Source organism: Tamandua tetradactyla, chromosome 9 (assembly GCF_023851605.1).
Source record: "Tamandua tetradactyla isolate mTamTet1 chromosome 9, mTamTet1.pri, whole genome shotgun sequence".
In the NCBI taxonomy this organism is placed as follows: Eukaryota; Metazoa; Chordata; class Mammalia; order Pilosa; family Myrmecophagidae; genus Tamandua; species Tamandua tetradactyla.
This window is the reverse complement of record NC_135335.1, coordinates 36,095,430-36,119,113: the sequence shown is the minus strand read 5'-3', so window position 1 is coordinate 36,119,113 and position 23,684 is coordinate 36,095,430. Positions and strand designations below refer to the sequence as shown.

The window sequence follows — 23,684 nt, the reverse complement described above, 5'->3', positions numbered from 1 at the left end:
CAGGTTGTGGGTTTTGGCAATAATATCACAGAACTCATGCTGTGTTCCAGAGCATCGTTTTAAATCCGAACATCACTGCAGTATGTTATTCATTCCTTCAGTGGCAAGATATTGTTGATAATAAGCCTAGAGATTCTAGCATCATGAAGATAAGCCATCAAGAGGCAGAAGAGCATTGAAACATACATATTAGACAACAAATGCTAAAGAAAAAAAAAATAGTATTAAAAATGCATGAAGAGGGCGGGCCGCGGTGGCTCAGCGGGCAAGAGTGCTTGCCTGCCATGCCGGAGGACCCCGGTTCGATTCCCGGCCCCAGCCCATGTAAAAACAAACAAACAAACAAACAAAATATAATAAAATAAGAAAATGTTTCCCTTTCTTCCTCCCTTCCTTCCTTCCATCCTTCCTTCCTTCTCTGTCTTTCTTTCCTTCCTTTCCTCCCTCTCTCTTAAAAAAAAAAAAAAAAAAAAAAAAAAAAAATGCATGAAGAATTCCTACAAATCAACAGATAAAAGACAACCCAAAGGGGAAAAAATGGAGTAAAGAGTTGAACCAGCTCCTCGCAAGGAAGAAATTCGTATGGACACTAAATATGTAAAAAGGCAGTCAACTTCACTAATAAACTAGAGAATGCAAATTAAAACACAGCAAGATTGCAATATACGCTGAACACATTGGCACAAATTTAAAAAGCTTTCAGTAGTACAGTCACTTTGGGAAAGAGTATGGCTTTAATCCGTTCAAAGCATGCACACCTATAATCCAGGAATTTCACGACCACAGAGAAACTCCTATACTGGTGCACCAGAAAATATGCACAATGTTCATAGAGTGATTTTGTTTCTCAACAGTAGAAAAGATAACTAAATTGTACTGTATTTGTCCAATCGAAGACTCTACAGCAGTGGTTCTCAAATCTGAGCATGCTTCAGAACCACCTGCAGAGCTTTATGTCCACACAAAAACTTACACACAAATGCTTATAGCAGCCTTATTCACAATAGCCCCAAGGTGGAGGCAACCTAAATGTCCATCATCTGATGAATGGATACACAAAAATGCGATCTATCCATGCAATGGAATATTATTCAGCCACGAAAAAGAATGAAGTGCCGATGATTCATGTAACAACATGGATGAACCTTCAAAACATTATCCTGTGTAAAGAAGCCATACAACAGAAGGACATTGTATGATTCCACTTATATGAAATATACAGAACAAGCAAATTCATAGATACAGGAAGTAAATTAGTGATTGCCAGTGACCCTGGCCAGGGGCACTGCTAATGAGTGTGGGGCTTCTTTCAGGGTGATGAAAATATTCCAGAATTGGATTGTAGTGAATGGTTGTCCAACTCTGTGAATGTACTAAAAACCATCGAATTGTGCACATGCAAGTGGGTGGATTATATGGTATGTGAATTACATCCCAATAAAGCAGTTTAAAAAACAAACATGTGCAAATTGTGAGTCCCACTTCCCCCTAGAGTTTTTTTCCCCTCCTATTATTTGTTTATTTTTTTATCCATATTTTTTACTCATTTGTCCATACCATAGATAAAAGGAGCATCAGAAACAAGGTTTTCACAATCACACAGTCACATTGCGAAAACCATATCATTATATAATCATCTTCAAGAAACGTGGCTACTGGAACACAGCTGTACTTCAGGCATTTCCCTCTACCCTCTCCAATACACCATAAACTAAAACCCCCCTAGAGTTTTTGATTCAGTGGATCGGGGCAGGGGGTGTGTGGAGCCGCCAAATTTTCCACGTTGAAGATGATGATGGTGCTGGGATCACACTTTGCAACTCAAACTGCTTTACAGCAAAAAGAACGCACACGTTGCAACTACACACAGAAGCATGGATAGATCTCACAAACGTAACTATGAGTGACAGAAGCCAGGCACAAGCTAGAGCCCTTGTATATCTAAAGTTCAAAGCCAGGGACATTTAAACTGTTCTTTTAGGGCTGCAATCCTAGGCGGTGAGGCGCCAAAGAAAAGCAAGGACATTGTTAATCATAAAAGTTATGAATGTAATTCCCTCTCAGGCTAGAGATGGGGGGAAGCAGTTATTATGTGCAGGGAAATTAGCATGCCTTCCTGGGGGACTTGTTAATGTTTATTTTTGTTTGCTTTTGGATTTTCATTTGTTTGTTTGCTGATTTGCTTGTTTGGGGAAGTCCATGGGCTGGGAATAGAACCGGGTCTCCTGCATGGCAGGCAAGAATTCTACCATTGAACTACCCTTGCACCCCCTGAAAAGACTATGGCTTTTATACATGGACAGGTCTTACCTCCCTGGTCTAAGTAAATAAACAAAAAGCTAATTTTAAAAGCTGAGGCTAGTTATTCCAAGTCAGCATTTTCTTGGCTTTCCAAATCTTAAAAATCTCATCAGATTCACCTCCTGGGGCCCAAGGCTTCCGAGATCTACTCAGGTTCTGACTTACGAATGCCCAGAATGGAGACTGGCCATTCCTTATTGGAGCCGTATCCAGGGCCCAAGGCTGGTTTCCTGGAAACCCCACAGGACATTTCACTGCTGTCCCCTGTGCTCGGAGGCCACGAATGAGCTCCTCTGTGGGCCTTTGTTCTCTCCTCTCCTTTTGTTCTCTCCTTCTCTTGAAGAGAAGGGATGTACAGGAGACATACATGAAAGCTAATGGATATGCCACAGCAGAAATTTTATGAAGTGTGCTACAATTGGTCTATACATTTGAAGACAGATTATGTTAGAGAACCAAGTTATATTTCTGTATAATTCATGTTAGCCCATTTTACAACTAATTTTGAGAACATGGCCCAGTGAGAGCGACAATCTCTTGTACCGTCTCTACTAACAGCTAGCACCACCTAATAATGAAAATGTATTGAAATCCACTTGGATAAAAAGGATTAGATATAGGGGTGTTTTTATGCCCAATGGGAGTATCCAATGAAAAAATGTCTTCCCAAGGCATGTTCAGTTAGAAATTCTAAGAACAATGGAAGACATGAGCAGAATTTTTTAATGCTTTAATATACATATAGGCCATCCATAAGCAATGCAGAAATGTCCTTGATCTTGGGAAATAACAGTAAAGGCAAATTTAAATGGTCTTTTGAGGAGAGTCTTAGAGCAAGGGTGGAAACTTCAATCAAAGTGGGAAAGAAATGCATCAAGTTATTCTAGACAACCAACAATTTAGCTGAGACATTTTAAGAAAGAGAAATACAAAATCAATTCACCAGCTCTTAAGACAAAAGCCTAATGCATTTCATTGTACTACATAGTTAATAGTACAATTATAAAAATGTGCTTTCATCAATTGTAAAAAGTGGCCCATACTTTCTATTTGTGTCTGTTTGCCTGTTCAATGTATAGGAGATACATTGATATAGGAGACACAATGTATAGGAGATACAATATACATGAGAATTTCATGTATATTCTCATAACTCTGGATGCTAATGGCAAATTAATAAGGAAATTATTAAAGAGCTCTATTTGAACTGCTTAGAAATAATTAGGTCCCTGATAGAAATATATAAATTGATACTTCTGAAATGAAGAAGAAAAAACTCTCTGAAGGGCAAGATTCAAAATCTTAGCTTTGTAATTACTGTGAACAAACTTGGACATTAGAAAGAAATTGCCCCTGTAATTTCCCTAAGGCAGCAAAAAACTGCCAAAGGGCTGCCTCTGTAAAAAGCAAAGACCTTTTCCAATGGTCTTGGTCACAGCTTTTAGCTTTTAATAATTGGAAATAGTTAAAGTAGGGCATAGGAACTTTCAAAATCCCATGTCCCAGGTGCATAGGTAGTTTAGTGGTTAGAATGCTTGCCTTTCATGCGGGAGACCCGGGTTCAATTCCTGGACCATGCACCCCTCCAAAAAATCTCCCATGTCCCTCACCTAAAACTTTTGAAACCAAGCTCAACAGGCCTGTTTTTTTCTATCTAACCTACCCCTGCCCCAAGGCCCAACCACCTAAAGCAGTTATGGGGGGACAGCTAGATACAGAAAGATGGCGGAGGTATGGTTTAGAGTTCTTTTTTTTTTTACTGGGCCTGGAGATTAGAAATGGTAAGCATAAATTTGTTTTTCAGAGACTTGAAACCTCTGGATTATTCGAATGCCAGAGAAGCTCTGAAATCCAGAGATACTTGACTCTCCAAGGATAACAACTGGTTTCATTGTTTCATCCCTTTGCCCCTTAATAACAACGCCCCTTTTCAGCCTAAAGAGTTGTCATCCAGCTATGCCTCAAGATTGAGAGCTATTTATCAAATGAGAGGGAGGAATTGTAACCGAAAATTAGGATTTAAGGGATGACTGTGATTACTGAATCATTATATAGATATTCCTTTTTTTGCTTTCTGGTATATTGGAGTAGACAAAGGGATGTTCCTGAAATCTCTAAATCGTAATCCAGCTGCCTTGATCTCTGATGATTCTATAGCCCTTATCTTCTGCCCTGTGATTGTAAAAACCTTGTGACTAACCTTCATTTATACCCAGTTGTCCAGTTTTTCAAGTTTAGAGTCTTGTAATCACTAAAGACAATACTGCTTATTAATGAAGGGTCTTGGGTCAGCCCAGACCTAACCCACCCCCGGTCCAAAGTTATCTTGACAGCTGAGACTGGATCTAACCAAAGTGGGCCCGCCTGACATGCACAGTAGCTTTGACTTTAACTTAGAAGTCACTCATACCTCATTCTGCCATTTTCTTACCTGTGACCAAGCATGTAATCAATCTGCGCAGGCGCAAAAATTAGATCTCTTCTAATTACATCATCTGGGGCCACTGTGCTCATTAGCCTAAACCCTGCCCATCCTTTTCACTAATAAAACTATCCGAATTATTGTAGTCTGGAGAGAGATTTGGGCCACTAGGCCATCTGCTCTACTATGTGCCTAATTATAAACTCTTTCTCTCTTTGAAACTCCTGTGTCTCAGGAATTGGTTATTGAGTGGGTCAGGCAAAAAAAATCCATGGCCTTTACCTGGTAATACCTTTTCAGCCTTGAAGCAGTTAGAAGAGTTATGGTCTATATATCCCTCAAGATTGAGAGAGAATTATCAAATGAGAGGGAGGAACTGTAACTGAGAAATTAGGATTTAAGGGATGATATTGGTTACTGAATCGTTATATAGATATTTTTTGCTTTCTGGTGTATTGGAGCAGACAAAAGGTAACTTCCAAAATCCCCAAACTATAATTCAGCTGGCTTGATATCTGTAATGATTGTAAAAGCCCATATCTTGTGCCTTTGTGACTGTTAAGAGCTGTCATTCCCTTTATCTGGTCATTTTCCTGTAGGGCAAAGGCCCTAAAGCTAATGAATTTGAAGTCAGCCATTCGCTAATCTAAATCCTGGACATTTGTAAATCATATCAGCTAGACTGTGCTGTGGAAAGATAACTTGTCTCCTTTCCTTTCGGTTTACCCCTTTAGTACTGAAACGACAGCTCTGCCTCCCCTCCTTTCTGATTATGTTCTCCTACTGAACTGATACTGATTACACTGTCTCCTTTTCTGCTTAGAACTTGCATTTGAAATTGTAATGACCTCATTTCCCCTTGCCAAAATCCATAAAAACCTTGAACCCCCTAAACTTGGGGAGACAGATTTTGGGCCGGTAGGCCATCTGCTCTCCTACTATGTTTCTAGTAATAAACTCTTTCTCTCTCTGGAAAAAAAAAAAAGCAGAATACCAATTTTCCTCACCAATGCAAGTGTTGATGGAGGGGTGGTGTGTGGGAATCCTGTATTTAATGCCTGATTGTTCTGTAAACCCACAACTTCTCTAATAAACTTTTTTATTAAAAAAAAGTTTGGGTTATGGATGGTGGTTATGATAACACAACATTGTGAATGTAACCAACAGCACTGAATTATATATCTGTGGTTAAAAAGGGGAAATTCTAGGTGGTGTATAGATGAAAAAAGAACCAACCATAGGGGTGTATAACAAAAATAAACCTTAATGTAAACCACGGCCTAGGGTGAACAGTACAACTATAATAATATTCACTTATCAATTGTAACAACTGTGCCACATGAAGGCAAAATTAGTTAATAATGCGGGAGGGTATACGGGAACTGTATTTTTCTCTGCATGATTTTTCTGTAAATCTACAATGTCTCTAATTTTAAAAATTAATTTAAAGAAGAGAAGAGATGGATGAGGGGGAAGTTTCATTTTTAACATCTGTAGAGCACCTACTATGTGCCAAACATTCCATCAAGTGCCTTTCATTTATTCCCACGTTCACTTTCTAGGCACGAGGAGTGCTGTCATCCCCATATCACAGATGAGGATACTGGGGTCGAAAGGGATGAAGTGACTGGCCCTGAGTCACACAGTCAGAGCCAGAATTTGAAACCAGTTTCTTTGCACTTGACCGGAAGACTCTCTAAATTTTAACACCACCAACTCCCCTTCCCCCAGACCCCCCACCCCCACCCCCTACCCCGCCAGCCTGTTTCCATTGCCACCAATTGGACCAATGCTTACAAAATGAAAGTTTCAAAATGACTATAGGGTAAGGACTTCTCTGACCTCCTATCTTGGCTTGCCAGGGCTGCAAATACCACACACTAGCGACTTGAACGACTGGAATTCATTGTCTCACGGTTTGGGAGGACAGAGGTCCAGCAGCAAGGTCTCAGCAGGCCCCAGGTTCTTCCAGAGCCTATAGCGTGCTGGTGCTGGCTTGCCATCATCTTGGAGACCCTTAGCTTGTGTCTCCGCCTCTGTCGCATGGCCATTTCTCTCCTTGGCGTCATCCCATAGCTTCCTCTGACTGACTGTGCCCGAATTTCCCCTGCCTCATAAGCCTCCAGCCGTATGGATGGAGGCCTACCCTGATCCGATTTGCTCTCATCTAAATAGGACCTTCAAAGATCCCACTCACAAGTGAGTCTACACCTTAACTAGGAGCAATGTCTTCAAAGCTCCTAAACATAACGGGGTTCACACCCACAGGACCAGGGTTGAGGACTGGAACATGTCTTTGGTGTGGGACATGATTCAACCCCCAAGACCTCCTTCTCACCAAAGCAATCTCTCTTTCTCCAGCCTGCTCTCATACCTTTTCTTCAACCCCATCGTGGTACCAAGCAGATTTTGTGATTAATTTGTTTACACATTTCCCCTAGAAATCCCATATTCCCTGAAAAGTCCATTTTCCAGGTGAGGAAACTGAAGTCCTGAAAGGAAAAAGGACTTAGTTGAAGGCATACAGGGCCTGGGGTTCATCCAAGAGGCCCAGTCTCACCCCCAGGCCAGGCCGCTGGAAAGTTGCCACAGATGGGGCTGCTTCCCCAGCAGCCCTGGCTGGCCCACTCTGACCACAGGCTTGTCTTCGGCATTCAGGGTTGGCCCTCTGGGATGGGAATAGCCTGAGACCCAGTGCTCAACTGCCTTAGACCTTTCCCCAAGAGCACAGCATCCTCCCAGAACCCTTTGCCCAGCAGCCAAGGTGGTAGTATCCAGCTGCCCTCTCCTCTGTCTCCCTCAAGTTCTGCCTCAGCTCAGCCTCCCCATCTCCCTAGGACAATTACCCCAGCCTGTTCCTCAGTTTCCCCTCCTCCATGCTTCCTTCTCCTTGCACCCACTTCGCAGGCAGAGGGCTCTCTCTAAAGCTCAGAGCCAACTGCTTCATGCCCCTCTACAGTTCCTTTCTCTTACTCTGCTCTGCCATCAGGACAAAGCCCAAACTCTTCAGCTCCACCATGAAGACTCTTCACCACCTGGCCTGGCCTTCTGGGCCACCATATTTTCTGTTGCCCACTTGCTGCTTCCTGACCTTCGACCCTAAGACCACTCACCATGTCCTATGTAGACTTCAGCGAGCCTCCACGTCCTGCTTTTTCCTCTGCCCAGACCTCCCTTTCTCCATCTAGGAAAACACTTCTCTTCTTTCAAGAGGCTTTTCCTCCTCCATGGAATGAGGTTTGGTGTAAAAATAACTACAATGATGGGGCCCCTGAAGGAAGGTGTGCTGGCTCTTTCCTATACTCGTGAGCTTAGAGCTCTCAATCAGTCTTGTGACCTTAAACACCATCTATGTACTTGTTCTGGTTTGTTAAAGCTGCCAGAATGCAATATACCAGATATGGAATGGCTTTTGTATATCTCTTTTTTTTGCATGGGCAGGCACTGGGAATTAAGCCCGGGTCTCCAGTATGGCAGGCAAAACCTCTGCCACTGAGCCACAGTGGCCCACCTAGAATGGCTTTTATGAAGGAAATTTATTAAGTAACAAGTTTACAGTTTTAAGGCCATAAAAATGGTCAATCTAAGGCATCTAGAGAAAGATACCCTGACTCAAGAAAAGCTGGTGTCTGTCACATGGGAAGGCATGTGGCTGGCGTCTGCTGGTCCTTGTTTCTGGTTCTGTTGCTTCCAGCTTCTGATGCCAGTGGTTTCCCCTCTAGGCATCTGTGGGCCTTCACTTAGTTCCTCCGGGTCACAATTCTGGGTTCTGCTTGCTTAGTATTTCATGGGAAGGCACATGGTGATGTCTGCTGGGCTCTACATCTCCAAACGTCTGTGTCTAGACATCTCTTGTCAGTTCTGAAGCAGCTGTTCTCCAAGTATCTGTGTCTGAGTTTTCTCCAAAATGTTTCCCCTTTTAAAGGACTCAAACTAATCAGACCCACCTTGAATGGGCAGAGTCACATGCCCATCTAATCAGAAGGTCACACCCACAATTAGGAGTGTCACATCTCCATGGAAACATTCTAAACAAAGGTTTCCACCCTAAACAATAGATGTGCCCCCATAAGATTGGATCAGGATTAAAACAGGGTTTTTCTGGTGTACACAATAGTTTCAAACCGGCACAACACTGATGTCTCCCAAATATGTATCCCCAGTCCAGACCTCCCCTCTGACCTCTGGACTCATATATAATTGTCCACATTCTGACTTAGATATCTGATGGGCACCTCAAACTTTACCTGCTCTGGACGGAACCCCTGCTCTTCCCAGCCACACCCCAAGCTTGCTTCTCACCCCTGTCCCATCCCCAGCCTTCCCAATCTTAGTTGATGGCAAATCATTCTTTTTAAACCAAAAGCCTTGAGCCTCATCCTTGACTCCTCTGTTTCTCTCAACCCTTATATCCCCCCTTCCATCTCACCCGTCAGAGACTTCTGTCTACTCTACCTTTGAGATACATCCAGAATCCTGTGGAGTTGTAACCCATACCAAACTCTGAAATCTGTTCTACAATTGATTGCTGTGATATGCTTTGAAACTTATCGCTTTTTTGTATATATGTTATTTTTCACACACACACACACACAAAGTCGACTGCGATGATAAATGCACAGCTCTACAATGAGATTGTGAACTTGTGAATGTACACTTTGGATGATTACATGGTCTGTGAATACATAATGTATATTAAGAAAAAAAAGTAAGGCTGTGATAGGAGGAGCTGTGAGGAAGGGAAGTCTGGTGTCCCTCAAGATGGCCTGTCATGAGGGAGCCACGACTTCCACCTCCCCAAGTCCCTAGAGCTGCGCTGTGGCTGCTTTGTCCTTCAAGTGCAGGAACCAGTTGAAATGTCAGAAATGGAAGCCCACGTGACCATCCCAATCTGGCAAAACAAGCCACATGGAGCTGCTTGAAGTGTAGTGAGAAGACTCGGGACCAACCTGCCCCTGAAGCCATGTTCCCGGGCTTTCTTTGAGACCCTGCCCAACATCTCTGACCTGTGTCTGAGGGATGTGCCCCCAGTCCCTACTTTGGCTGACATCTCCTGGGTCGCTGCAGGTGAAGAGGGGAACTATGCTCAGGTCAGGAGCCATACACAACCCCTGAGCACACCTGGAAGCCCAGCCCTCTGATTGTCATGCAGCGTAATGCTTCAGTTCCCAACATGTGTGGGTCTGAAGAAAGACTCTTGTCGCTGAAGAAGCCAGACCTGCCAGCCCTGAGCCGTACCGCAGAGCTGCAGGATGAGCTGAGCCACCTATGCAGCCAGATGGCCAAGATAGTGGCAGCTGATGCAGCTTAGGCTTCATTAACGCCAGATTTCTCTTCTCCAGGAAGTTCAAATATCTCTTCTCCTTTACCTTGTTTTGGATCCTCATTCCACTCTACAACTTCCTTTGTCATTCGTGACATCACCAAGGAAACCAAAGGAGAGGACCCTGAGCTACCATCAGTCCCCCTGCTTTGTTCTGCCAGCCCTGAATGTTGCAAACCAGAACACAAAGCCACCTGCAGCTCGTCTGAAGAGGATGCCTGCCTCTCTCTGTCCAGGGCCAGCAGCTTTGCAGACGTGATGGGTGTCCTGAAGGACTTTCACCGGATGACACAGAGCCAAGATCTGAACCGGAGTTTACTGAAGGAGGAAGACCCTGCTGTCCTTATCTCCGAAGTCTTACGGAGGAAGTTTGCTCTGAAGGAAGAAGATATCGGTAGAAAAGGAAATTGACAGCACCCAGCTCTGCAAACTCAGTCTCATGCTCCTGGAATCCTTCAATGGCTGCCTTCCTCACTGCAGCTATTTCTGCCTCTCAATTAGAAATCTTCTGCAACAGTCTTGGTGATAAGCTAGGGCTCGGACCGAAAAAGAAGACCTGGATTATATGTATCCCACACTTCAAACCTTAGCAGAAACTAAGGTCTGTGTTTTGAGCTGAGACATTTGATACAGGTAATTGTGTAGGTTGGGGCGTTTCACTTTTAAGAGTGAGGTAGAAGCTTCTGGTTTTTCTTGCCCATTTGAAATTAGGTCCTAAAGAAATGATTCCTTCACAGCATTAGACTCCATAACTGAGCTCACCGGATGTTTTGTGCCCAGCTGTCATTCACTGTCAGCTGCTTTCTTGCAGCACAGCAGGACTGAGGGGAGGGGCCTATAAATATTTAAGTACGTGTTCACAGGGCAGGGAAAATCATAGGCTGCTCCATCATAAAACGACACCCAGCAGTCACCCTCTCCTCTTTGCTGCCCAACACCTAGTTATAGGGGTCAGGCCCCTGGACCAGCTGACACTTGGGCTGTTACTGGGAGGCCTGGATTGTTTTTTTCTTAATACATTTTGTAATACTGTGCAACCAAATCTACCCTCCAAGGCCCTGGGGCCTCATCAGTTCCACTGATTGAACACTTTCTCTTCCAGGGATTTTAGTTTAAGCCCAGTAGGAAAGAGAAATGGCCCTTGACTGCTCCTTTACCTTGGGCCAAGGTTTGTACCTGCCACCCCGCTGCATGGCTCAGATGCCCCCGGGTCCCTTTCTTTACGGTATGTATACTGTGTATGTTTGGGTTGAAGCACTGTCTGACATTAAAGGAAGGATTGGGAGAGAAAAAAAAAAGTAAAAAAATATATATATAAAGAAATAATAATAATGAAAAAAAAATACATCCAGAAACCAATCACTTTTCACCATCTCCAATGCCCATAGTTTGGTCTAAGCCACCGTCCTCTCTGGCCTGCATGAATGTAACAGCGTACATTCTAGACCTAACTGGGCTCCCTGCCTCTACCTCACCCCTGAAGTCTATGCCCCAAGCAGCAGCCAGAGGGGTCCTGTTAAAGCCTAAGTCAGACCCTGTCCCTCCTCTGCTTTGAGCCTCCCATGGCTCCCTTCACCCTCAGAGTGAAAGCCAGAATCCCCACTTAGGTCTCCTCAGCATTCTTCCGACATGCCAAGGACGCTACTGCCTCAGAGCCTTGCTGTTCCTTCTGCCTGGAACACTTTTCCTCCAGGTAGCTACATTGCTATCCTTTTACCCTTTACTCCAACATCATCTGTTCAATGATCCCTTCCCTGACTAGCCAATTTAAAATTGGAACCTCCCCAGCATTCCTTACCCACTCCCCTTTGCACATGTCACTTAGCCCTCATCTGACATATTTTACCTATTTTATTGACTTTTCATTTCTGCCTACCAGAATGAAAGTTGTATCAGGGTTTTTTTCTCAATCTCGGCATGATTGCCATTTGGAACTAGATAATTCTTTGCCATTGGAGCTGTCCCATGTGTGGTAGGATGTTGGCAGCATCCCTGGCCGGTACCAACCAAATGCTAGGAGCCATCCCTTCCCTCCTGTCGTCACAACCAAAAACGTCTGCAGACATTAGCAAATGTCGCCCGACGGTGGGAGGAGGAGGCAAAACAGCTCCCAGTCAAGAACCTGAGCTACGTGAAGGCAGGGCCTTTAAAAAAAAGTTTCTCGACATTTTTAATGAAAAATTTCAAATGCAGAAAAGTTGTTGCAAGTAGTGTAAAGTCCACACCCATATACCTATCACCCAGATACCATCTACCATATCTATCCCTTGGCACCCCCTTTTTTTAAGGCTAGAACTTTTACCTGGTTTAGTTCAGGGCTGTATTTTAGACAGTCTATAGCAGAGCCAAACAACCAATAAATATTGACGCACCTCTGTAGCCTGAGAACTCAGTGCACACAGGGCCTGGCACTCAGAGCAGTTCCAATTCAGATTTAAGGAATGACTAAATGACTGATTGGGTAGACGATATGACCACTGCAGAGCTTGGGAGCTGCCTCTGAATCTGATCAAATTATTTCCTTCTTTTTTATCCCCAGTAAAAGAGGGTTGTAGGTGGGCCATGGTGGCTCAGCAGGCAGAGTTCTCACCTGCTGTTCTAGTTTGCTAGCTGCTGGAATGCAACACACCAGAGACAGATTGGCTTTTAATAAAAGGGGATTTATTTTGTTAGTTCTTCAGAGGAAAGGCAGCTAACTTTCCACTGAGGTTCTTTCTTACATGAGAGGCACAGGGTGATCTCTGCTGGCCTTCTCTCCAGGCCCCTGGGTCCCAACAACTTTCCCCAGGGTGATTCCTTTCTGCATCTCCAAAGGCCTGGGCTGAGCTTCGAGTGCTGAGATGAGGTATGCTGAGCTGCTTGGGCTGTGCTACGTTACACTCTCTCATTTAAGCACCAGCCAATTAAGTCAAACATCATTCTTTGCAGCAGCACGCCTCCTAGCCGACTGCAGAGGTCATGAGCAACAGATGAGGTTCACGTACAATTGACTCGTGTCCGCAGCAACAGAACTAGGTGCCTTCACCTGGCCAAGTTGACAACTGAATCTAACTACCACACCTGCCATGCCAGAGACCTGAGTTTGACTCCCAGAGCCTGCCCATGCAAAAAAAAAAAAGGGTTGAGAAGCAAAATTCATCGAGTGTGGGGCTTCACATGTTTGTCATGTTTTCTGGCAAATATATAATAAAGAAACAATCTGTACTAAGACAGTAGCTAGTATTAAGCTGTTGCTTCAATATATGCATGTTTTTTTTGGCATTTTTGTACTGTTTCAAAAAAAAATACTTGTTTCTCTTGTGGGTATGCATATATCATCGTTTTGAAGGAGCGTAAAATGGTCATGTTTCTGAAATGCTGGAATTTCTTTGAGGTGGTATCTTTTAAATTCCAAAAAGTAGTGTCTTTACAGACAGATGTGCCTGAAATAGTACTATTGGTAACTTGTAGATCTTTTTATCCCCCAAAGATGAAACGTTTATTACTAATGCTCTGAGAATGGTGCTGCTCTGATTACAAACACATATGAAAAACTTTTCAAGACCGCCGAACGTCTATTTCCAAGTCATCAATGATACCAGCTAATGTGTTAGAGTCATTTTTTCTGATGACAGTTTCAGAAATCCTTACTTGTCATGAGATACAATACACATGTTTGTATATGCATACCAGTCCTATAAACTGTAATATGCTTTATATATTATATAATACATAGCAAATATATTATTATATAAAACATATCATAGTAGGTTTTATATATATGTATTATTCAAGTAACTATATACAATGCACTGCTTTTGTATATGTACTGTCCTGATAAACCATATTTGGATTAAAAAAAAAAAGAAAGTGGGGCTTCAGGCCAATTGAAAGGAATATTTTCAAGGTCCTCCTGGGACACCCTTTTCAGCCAAATGATTTGAAAGAGCTGTCTACACTCAATGTCTACAGTTCCTCGCCTCTTATTCTCTGTCTAGTTGTTATCACTAGGTGTGACTTTTCACCTGTTTCTCAGCCCCATATGTCCAATTGCAGAAGAAATGTGCCCTCCTGGATGTCCTGCAGACTCCTCAAAATAATCATGCCGGCGGGCCGCGGTGGCTCAGCGGGCAAAGTGCTTGCCTGCTATGCCGGAGGACCTTGGTTCGATTCCCGGCCCCAGCCCATGTAACAAAAACGGAGAAACAGAATACAATAAAAACAAGAAAATGTTTAAAAATGTTTCCCTTTCTTCCTTCCTTCCTTCCTTCTATCCTTCCTTCCTTCTCTCTGTCTTTCCTTTAAAAAAAAAAAAAAAAAAAAAAAAAATAATCATGCCCAAGATGGAATGTATCACCTGCTCCAGCTGTCCCCTCAAATCCAATTTTGCTCTTCATCTGTAATGGGGTTGGGCTCGGGACATGGCTTCCCAGCAAGAAACTACATTTCCCAGCCTCCTTTGGAGTTAAGTGTGTGCCTCATGACAGTTCTTACCAGGAAAATGTAAATGAAAGTGATGGGCTCAACTTCCATGTCCTTGCTTTTGAAGGAGAAGGAGAAGAAATTTGCTTGTCCTCTCACTTCCTCTCATTCTCTCTTGGCAAGGTCTGGAATGTGGATATTGCAACCACCTATCTTTGTTCATGCTGACTAGAATAATACTCAAAGGAATGGCTGGGTCACAGATGGAGCCCCTGTGGAGAGAGCTGTCATGCCAGCTTGGACTACTCCACCCTGGAATGTTACTGAAAGAAAAATAAAGTTCCATTTTATTTAAACAAGTGTTTTTGGATCTCTGCCATAACAGCTAAGGCTATGATCCTAAAGAATATACCCATAAATCTGCTTTCCCATCCACATTGATGGGGGCAACATCTGTCATTGCTATTACTTTGGTTAGGCTTCTTAGGATGCAAGGGACAGAAACACCAACTCAAAGTGGGTGAAAGGAAAAAAAAAAAGGGAAATGTAGGGTGGGCCATGGTGGCTCAACAGGCAGGAATGCTTGCCTGCAATCCCAGAGGACCCAGGTTTGATTCCCAGGGCCTGCCCTTGTAAAAAAAAAAAAAAAAAAAGGAAATGTGTTGCCTCATACAACAGAGCTCACTTCCATTTTGGTTTGACCCAAAAGACTGACCATTATTATCAGGGCTTGGTTTCTCAACCTATTTGAGTTCTACTCCCTTCTTTGTGTGGACTTCATTCTCAGACTGGTCCCCTGCAGGTAGGAATATGGCGACGGTGGTCCCAAAGTCCACATCCTCACCCCATGAAATGCGACAAAGGAGAAAGTTCTTGTCTTTCAGAAGCCCCAGCAAAGATGTCTGTTTCAATAATCTAGTGCTGAAACAAACTATCCCAAAGTTCGTGGCTTAAAACAATAGCAATTGATTATTTTTATGATTCTTCAGTGTGGTCAGAGCTCAGCTGGTGGTTCTGCTTAATATGGTTTCTATAGAGGCTAAAAAGTCCAAGATGATTTTTCGCTCATTTTTGGTGCCATAGCAAGTAGTAGCTGAGAAGTCTGGGACTGGTCAGACTTCTCTCTACCTGGCTTCTCCAAAGGGCAAGATAGGTCTTTCTCACAGTATGGGTGATTTAGGATAGTCAGATATTTCTTACAGAGAGGCTGAATTCCAGGAAGAAAAGTAGAACAGTCCAGCATTTTGAGAGTAGTCCTGGGACCGTCACATGTCACTTCTGCCACATTCTATTGGTCAAAGCAAGTCACAGTTTTAAGTCAAGGGGAGAGGAAATAGATTCTACTTTTTAAAATAGTTTTTTCTTTTCTTTTTTACTTTTTTTACTGTACAATATAACATATGTACAAAGCAAAGAAAGAAAAAAGCAATAGTTTTCAAAGCACTCTTCCACAAGTGGTTACAGGACAGATCCCAGAGTTTGTGGCGAGCTATCATACCATCCTTTCAAATTTTTCCTCCTAGCTGCTCCAGAATATAAGAGACTAGAAGGAATAAATATATATATTTTTAATAATCACAATCAACTTTTCTTTTCTCTTTTGTGAAAAATAACATTATACAAAAAAAGCAATAAATTTTCAAGCACAGTACAACAATTAGTTGTAGAGTAGATTTCAGAGTTTGGCATGGGTTACAATTCCACAATTTTAGGTTTTTACTTCTTGCTGCTCTAAAATACTGGAGATCGAAAGAAATAACAATATAAGGATTCAGCACTCATACTCGTTTGTTAAACCCAACCTTCTCTGTATAACTCCACCATCACCTTCAATCTTTCTCCCACAGTGTAGGGGTATTTGGGCTATGCCCATTCTAACTTTTTCATGTTGGAAGGGACTTAGACTCCACTTCTTGATGGGGGGAGAAGCACATGCATATAAGGAAGAGAAAGTGTGGGCATGCATCTTAGGAGTCTATCCCATTGGTAACCTATGGGTTCTGCTGAGTTCTGACCCTGAATTAATTAATTTCCAGACTATGCAGCTGTGTCAAAGAGATACAAAAAAGGGAGAAGGAAAGAACAGATGCCAGGAGACAACTAGCACCTGAATCAATTACCAAGATCAGTCTGAGCCTACCTGTGGAGCTAGTGGTGGGGTCAACCAACCCCAACCCCATTGGTTCAGGTTTATTCTTCAAAGGCAACCTGGAGTGACAATGACAAACAACCCACCAAAATACTAGGGACCTAAACAGCAAATATCTATGATAACCATCTACCAAGTGGTTCAGTCTCAATCTCTGGAGTCATGCTAGACTCTCCTCTTGCCCTCACCACATTTGTTCTTTCATTCAATCATTAATTTATTCCCTGAACAAACTCGGAGTCTAGTGGGGAATACACTAAGCAATTGCTATGTGGGGTGTTAAGAAATCCAACTGTGGGGAAAGCCCAGAGGGCTGCGGGTGGTATAATCTTCAAGTAGTTCTGTGGATAAGATCTTTAAATGTCTTCACGTTCATCTTTTCTTTCTGTTCCTGTGGCCATTGGTATCTTCTACATCAAATCTCACCTCTTGTGTTCTACAAGAAACTAATGCCACAACAGGATTAAGAGTGCAAGAATTTTATTAAGAAAAAAACCTGTGGGAGAGAAAAACGTGGAGGGACTGGGTAAGCTGGGAGAGCTGCTGTCAGTCTAGCACCAGGTGAAGGAGAGAGGGAAGGAAGTTTGGGCGGAAGACTCATAGTCTGCCATGGAATCTAGGGAAGGTTTGGCAAAGCTGCTGGGAAGCTAAAATCGGTTGCCAGAGGAGTTCTAAGTCTCCAAGGAATGGGCCTACTTTAGTATCCCTTGGAGCAAACACAGGCCACAGCAACCAATTATGATTCCAGTAGCTGGAGATTTTTGAGGTTCATTCTCATGATCCCCACAACCGCCACAGGGCTCCTGGAGTGATCTTGCTAAAATGCAAGTCTTGCCATGCCATTCCTCTGCTGGAACCCCTTCCATGGCTCCCCAGTGTCCTCAAGCTGAAGTCCCAGCTCCTTAGTCCAGTTCTCAAAGTCCCACTGAGGGGTGAGGTGTGCAATTGACCCTGTGTACACCACTACCCACCAATCCTCAGCCCCGGTCACATCTTATATGCCACAACCACACTGAACTGACTACCTGTTCCTTCCCAGATGGGCTCTCCTCTTGTATTCCTCTATGCCTTAGCCCCCACTGTGTCCTCTGCCTGGGTTGTCCTTCCCGACATCTTCCTATTCTAAGCCCGGCTCCGATATCAACCACCTTCCTTAGCTTCCCAGGCTCGGTCTGCATTTCCCACAGACTCCTTCTCTGGTCCAGGCCTGGGGCCCTCTGGAGTCGGCAGGATTCCTAGGGGTGGTGTCAGGAGAATTGGACAAACAACTGCCACAGCCCTCCTGGGCTTCCCTCCCCTCTCCCCAGCACAGGCTGACCTGCGGTAGCCTCCAAACACTCTCACTACCCCATCCTCCCTCTCCTGTGATCTCAGCAGAAATCTAGCACACGGAGTCCAGGGCAGTCCTCCTCCACTTTCCAACCCGGCCTTCTTTGGCCCAGGAGCCAAAGCTTTATTTTTAGACCACACATTGGACTGGGGCTCCAGGAATCTGCCTGACGCCGTAGGTGTAACCAAACCCCGGGCTGGCACTGGCCTTGAGCTCTAGCTTGGCAGAGAAGCAGTGAGAGGTTTCAAGGGCAGTGCTGGGGGTTGGGGCCCCAAAGAGGCAGTATGCTGGGGCAGACAGAGGTCTGGAGAGTAGGGGATTTTCTCCTAGGGCATGGGGGGACTTCTAGAGCCCAGCTAGCCTAAGCCCCTTCTTTTTTTTTTTTTTTTTCTTTTGCATGGGCAGGCACTGGGAATCGAACCCTGGTCTCCAACATGGCAGGCAAGAACTCTAGCTGCTGAGCCACCCACCGTGGCCCGCCCCAACCCCCTTCTTTAATATCTGGGACCCAGATTGGCCAAGGCTCCCAGCTGCTGAACTAGGATTTGAATTCATGACTCTGCAATGCAGTCAGACTTCCACAAATTGAAAAATGACACAGAAATAATTGTGCTCTTGTTCTCACTCTGGCCTTCTCCCCCATTCCGTGGGTACCTCTTTCAGCTCCTGTCTCCAGTTTGACACTGTGGGAAGTCCCCAATGCAATGTAAGCCCACAGCCTGCAGTCAGATCCATCTCATGGAGCCAGTTTTGTTCGGGCCACAACGCAGCTGAAATTTTTAAAAATTAGTACCGCACACTTCTTACAAATCTGATTTCCCATTTTCTAGGGGACCCTGCTCTAATCAAATAATTTCCACTTGCTGAGCATCTAATTGCGTGCCAGCCACTGCATTTGAGGCTTTATAAAATGGTCTGTTATCCTCGCCACAACACCGGGAGGGGGTGTGCTCTGATCTCCCACTGCACAGATGAAGAATCAAAGGCTTAGACGGTGGGGACAACCAAATCGACAGGCCAGGCCCTCAATCTTGGGGCTCATCCCTATGAAACTTATTCCTGCTAAGGACAGACTGAGCCTACTTAAAATTAGGCATAACACTCACTGCCAGAAAACTATTTTGTTGCTGAGATGTGGCCTCCCTCTCTAAGCCAACTCGGCAGGCAGGTAAGCTCGCTGCCCTCCCTCCTATGTGGTACATGACTCCCAGGGGTGTAAATTTCCCTGGCAACGTGGGACAGAACTCTCGGGATGAGCTGGGACCCGGCCTCAAGGGATTGAGAGAGACTTCTTGACCAAAAGGGAGATGAGAGGAATGAGAGAAAATAGAGTTTCAGTGGCTGAGAGATTTCAATCAGAGTTGTCAGGTTATCCTGGAGGTTATTCTTATGCATTATAGATATCCCTTTTCAGTTTATGGTGTATTGGAGTGGCTAGAGGGAAATACCTGAAACTGTAGAGCTGTGTTCCATAGCCCTGACTCTTGAAGATGATTGTGTAAAGATATAACTGTTACAATGTGACTGTGTGATTGTGAAAACCTTGTGCCCGATGCTCCTTTTATCCAGGGTATGGACAGATGAATAAGAAAATATGGATATAAATAAATAAATAAGAGGGGGATAAGGGGTAAAATAAATTGGGTGGATAGAAATACTAGTGGTCAATGAGAGGGAGGGGTAAGGGGTATGGGATGTATGAGTTTTTTCCTTTTTATTTCTTTTTCTGCAATGATGCAGATTTTCCAAAAAATGATCATGGTGATGAGCACACAACTATGTGATGATACTGTGAGCCACTGATTGTACACCATGCATGCACTGTAGGTGTGTGAATATAGGCCAATAAAAATATTTTTAAAAAAGTGCATGGGGACAAAAGGAAAAAAGAATCTGAGGCTTGGAGAAGGAAAGGCTTGTCCAACATCACAGTGAAGAAGTGCTGGAACTGGCCACAGGGACATTCCTATAAATGAGGCGCATTCATATTTCTATTGTGAAATCTTGTGGGGTTTTTTTTTAATCTTACGTTTTCTTTATATGTTTGGTAAATATCTGGTGTGCACTCTCAGTTCCCTTGAGAAAAAAGTTAAGTTATATACAACTGCTTGGAATCAAAACCTCAGAACCTAATTTTCAGTGTCTTTCTCTCCTCCTCTGTAAAATGACACAATCAATGTAAAGTGCTTAGAAGGACTGAACAAATGTTAGCTATTAATGTTATTTCCTCGCTCTAGAGGGACTATTAAGTAAATCATAATATATGCAGTGGTTGGAAATGATGCTTATGTAGTATATAATAATGGAAAAACACTTTTTTTAGGTGAAAGAAAAAGGAGCACAAAATAAAAACCAATGAGCTCATTCACCTTCAAGAAAAAGACCCACAGATAACACACCAAACCATTAACTGTGGTTAATTTGGGGTTTTAGGTTTGGAGGCTATTGTTTTCTTAATGAGAAATGTTAAAAAGTAATACATAATTTAAAAGAGGCAAAACAATAAATTGATGTACAGAGTCAATGTAACCCATCAAAATTCCCATAGAACTGAATGACACAAACTTAGCCCTAATGTAGATTATGGACTACAGGTAATAGTATAATGATAGTTTTATCAATTGCAGCAAAGGTATCACAGTAATGCAAAGGGAAAGCTGTGTGCATGTAGGAATATATGGGAACTCTGCATTTTCTGAAAGATTTTTTTGTAGCCCTGCAATTTCTCTAATGACATTTTTAAAAAGTTTCCCACTGTCTGCTTTGCAGAATTTGACAACTTATACCTAAAAATGTATATGGAAATGTAAGAGACCTAGAATAGCCAAAATAATCTTGAAAAAAAGAATACAATTGGAAGACTCACATTGCCTGATTTCAAAACTTACTACAAAGCTAAGTAACCAGAACAGTTTGGTATTGACATGAGGACAGATAAATGGACCAAGAGAATAGACGTGACAGTCAAGAAATAAACCCACACATCTAGAGCCATCAATTTTTTTTTCTATAAAACATATCCCCATACAAACACAAACATTCTTACCATATGATCTGTGCATTCTTGTTATATAATCAATAACTCATAATATCACATAGTTGTATATTCATCATCATGATCATTTCTTAGAACATCTGCATCAATTCAAAACAAGAAATAAAAAGAAAACAGGAAAAAAATCATATATACCATACCCCCTACCCCTCCCTTTCGTTGATCACTAGCATTTCAGTCTACTAAATCTGTTTTAACATTTGTTCCCACTATTATTTATTTACTTTTTTTTTTTTTGACTATAGGTAACAATTATATTTTTTTTGTTTTTTTTTGTTTTTTTATCATTAGTTTTTTTTATTAATTAAAAAAAGAATTAACAAAACAATTAGAAATCATTCCAATCTACATGTACAATCAGTAATTCTTAATAACATCACATAGTTGCATATTCATCATTTCTTAGTACATTTGTATCGATTTAGAAAAAGAAATAAAAAGACAACAGAATAAGAATTAAAACAATAATAGAAAGAAAAAAAAACAAAAAAAACAAAAACAAAAAACCTATACCTCACATGCAGCTTCATTCAGTGTTTTAACATAATTGCATTACAATTGGGTACTATTGTGCTGTCCATTTCTGAGTTTTTATATCCAGTCCCGTTGTACAGTCTGTATCCCTTCATCTCCAATTATCCCTTCTCTTTTTTTTTTTTTTTTTAATTAACGGAAAAAAAGAAATTAACCCAACATTTAGAGATCATACCATTCTACACATGCAATCATTAATTCTTAACATCATCACATAGATGCATGATCATCATTTCTTAGTACATTTGCATTGGTTTAGAAGAACTAGCAACATAACCGAAAAAGATATAGAATGTTAATATAGAGAAAAAAATAAAAGTAATAATAGTAAAATCAAAACAAAACAAAACAAAACAAAACAAAAACCTATAGCTCAGATGCAGCTTCATTCAGTGTTTTAACATGATTACTTTACAATTAGGTATTATTGTGCTGTCCATTTTTGAGTTTTTGTATCTAGTCCTGTTGCACAGTCTGTATCCCTATTTATTTACTTTTAATCCATATAGTTTACTCATTAGCCAGCTGATTTTTTACAAGGGTGCCGAGTTCATTTAATGGGGAAAGAATAGTCTTCTTAGTAAGTGAAGTTGGGACAATGAGAAATACATGCAAAAGAATGAAGTTGGACTCCTATGTCACACCATATACAAAATTAACTCAAAATGGATCAAAGATCTAAATATTAGGCCTAAAATATAAAATACTTAGAAGAAAACATAAGTATAAATTTTTGTGACCTTGGATTAGTGGTTTCTTAGCTATGACACCAAAAGCTCAATCAAAAATAGATGTTGGCTTTCAACAAAATGAAAAACGTTTATGTTTCAAAGGACACCACCAAGAAAGTGAGAAGACATCTGTTCTGGTTTGTTAGCTGCCGGAATGCAACACACCAGAGACAGATTGGCTTTTAATAAAAGGAGATTTATTTTGCTAGATCTTCAAAGGAAAGGCAGCTAACTTTCCACTGAGGTGCTTTCTTACGTGGGAAGGCACAGGGTGATCTCTGCTGGCCTTCTCTCCAGGCCTCTGGGTTCCGACAACTTTCCCCAGGGTGATTCCTTTCTGCACCTCCACAGGCCTGGGCTGAGCTGCGAGTGCTGAGATGAGGAATGCTGAGCTGCTGGGGCTGTGCTACATTGAGCTCTCTCATTTAAGCACCAACCAATTAAGTCAAACATCATTCATTGCAGCAGGCACACCTCCTAGCCGACTGCAGATGTAAAATCAGCAACAGATGAGATTTATCACAGCCATTCTGGTGGGTGTGAAGTGCTAGATCATTGTGGTTTAGATTTGCATTTTCCTAATCCCTAAGAATGTTCTTGTTGATCATCTGTGGATCGTCTTTGGAAAAAATGTTTATTCAGATCCTTTGCCCATTTTTAAATTGGTTTGTCATGTTATTATTGAATTGTAAAAGTTCTTTATATATTCTAGCTATAAAGCTTCCTTTTATAAAAAGGAAGGAGGAGGGGAGGAGTTGGGGGGGCAGGGAGGAAAAGGAAGAAGAGAGGGAGAAGAGAAGAAGGAAGTAGAGGGAGGAGGAGGAAGAGTAGTAGGAGGACAACCTTGACCCTTCCCTACAGGGCTGTGGTAGGTGTAGACGAGGTTATAGATGCCAACTCCTCAGCACGGTGCCTGCTATAGGAGAGACCTCAGCTAATAAATGTAGCTTCCAAGCACTCTCCTCACTGAAGGTGGGAGGGAAAACCAGGGCAATGTTTTTGGAAGACAGTTTGGAAATTTAAAATGCATGAACCTTTTGGCACAGCCCTTCCATGATGAGGAGTTAATCCTACGGTCTTCCTGTGGTCCACAAATATGTGCTTATAAAATTGTTCGTGGAAGCAATGTTCTTCCTTTTCGTTCAGAGTAATTGAATTTTGGGGGTACTTGAAACATTTTTTGGTGGTAAAATATCTCCAACATCAAATTTGCCATTTTAACCATTGTTGGGTATACAAGTCAGTGGCCTTAATTACATTCATGATGTTGTGCCACCATCACTACCAAGTTCCAAAACTTATCATCACCCCTAAAACACAGCGCCCATTAAGTAGCAATGGCCCATCCATCTCGCCCCCAGCCCCTGCTAACCTACAATCTATTCTCTGTTTTTATGAATTTGCCTTTCAAGTATACAGTTCAGCGGGGTAAATTACA

The 23,684-nt window shown here is 42.4% G+C and overlaps 1 pseudogene; it reads left to right on the top strand.

Moving 5' to 3' along the window:
• The first annotated feature begins 9,579 nt into the window (after window positions 1-9,579).
• On the top strand, window positions 9,580-10,305 carry LOC143646050 (mitochondrial fission regulator 1-like; annotated as a pseudogene).
• Window positions 10,306-23,684: the final 13,379 nt, after the last annotated feature.